Raw genomic sequence first — 1,564 nt, forward strand, 5'->3', positions numbered from 1 at the left:
GCCAAGCATCCACGTCGCCGGGCTGGACCCTGGCCTTGGATCCCCGCTCGGACGCCTGCAGGACGGGCGCAGCGGATCCCACCCCGCCCCGACCTGACCCGACCTCCCCCGCCTGCGCGCTGGATCTCGTCCCCGGGGCCCTCGCCTACCCGCAGGCCCTGAGGTGCCCTGGCCTCGGTGACAGTCAGAGCAGGTGTCCCGACCCCGACCTTTAGGGAGACTGAGGCCGGATTCCCTCCTGCACCGCAGGGCGGGCCCCGGGGGGGGGCGTCCTATCCCCCAGGAACCATGATTCCGCGGAGGAAGGGGTGCGAGGAGGGGGAGGAGGAGGAAGGGGAGGAGGAGAAGGGCAGGCAGGCACGCTGGGCCTCCCACCCCATCCCCTCCAATCAGAGCCCCCACCTCACCCCTTCCCGCGGCCAAGCCTCCGCTTCCAGCTCTGCGGACCCCGCCGGCCTTCCCACCGGGGTGAGGTGACAGCCCAGGTGACAGCCCAGGGCCTGGGCTGGGGGTAGAGAGCCTGGAGGGTCTGGGGGTGCTGGGCGGGGCTCCCCTGATTCCCCGCGGCTCATCACCCAGCCACCCCTGGATGGCCACTTGGTGGCAGCAGAGGCCCAGGCACCCTCTGCCACTCCCGACCTGGCAGAGCCGGCCTGTGGGCCTGAGGCGGCCCTGGGATGAGGACACAACACAGGGAGGGTGTGCAAGGGCGGGAGGCGGGCGGCTGCTCCATGTGGACACAGCAGCTGTCTGTCTCCCCAGCCCAGCAGTGGGGCTCTGCTCTGCACCCACTTCTGCAGGGGCTCCCAGGGCGCTGCCCCGGCCTCCTCACCCAGCCCCTCTCCATGGCGCCCTCCCCCCTCCAAGCCCCACGTCTGGGCTCCCCAGCCCGTCCCCGTCCGAGTGCCGGCCACTCGAGTGCATGCACGACCTTCCTCCTCTGACACAGGTCGCCTCCACGCAGCTCTGAGCACCTGGCTGCGCCGGGGACGGGCCTGGAGACCCCGGACACAGGCCCCCCCTCGCCCAGAGCCTCCGGCGGCTGGAGGACAGACCCTCAGCCAGTGAGTTGGCTGTCGCTGGAGCTCTGGCTCAGGCCCCTGGACAGTGAGGGGCCCCCCTTTCCGGCCACGGCAGGTGCCAGCCGACCGAGGACCCCGACAGCTGTGCCCAGGTTCCCTGCCCAGGTCCCGAACGCCCTGGCTTCAGAGCCTGTCCTGGGAGTGTCACCACGGGGACGTCCAGGGGGGCGGCGCCAGGCCTCGCTGAGGCAGAGGACGGCCCTGCCAGCCTCACCGTGGCGGCCGGTGTGTGTGCCCAGCTCCCGGGCTGGGGGGCTGTGGGGAGGCCTGGTGCGGAGCCGCTGCTCCTGATCTGGTCCCGGAAGGAAGCGCCAGGGTCCTCCGCGTGCCGGCCACTCTGGCCCCTTCCCCGACGGACCTCACAGGCCTGTCCGCTGAGGGACAGGGCCGGACGGGAGCAGGGAGGGGCCTCAGCTGGACCAGGGCGCGGGGCTGGGCGGAGGCCCCAGGGGCTGTCAGGGGCCTGGACGCGCCTCGCTCTC

This window comes from Myotis davidii, unplaced genomic scaffold (assembly GCF_000327345.1).
Source record: "Myotis davidii unplaced genomic scaffold, ASM32734v1 scaffold586, whole genome shotgun sequence".
Lineage (NCBI taxonomy): Eukaryota > Metazoa > Chordata > Mammalia > Chiroptera > Vespertilionidae > Myotis > Myotis davidii.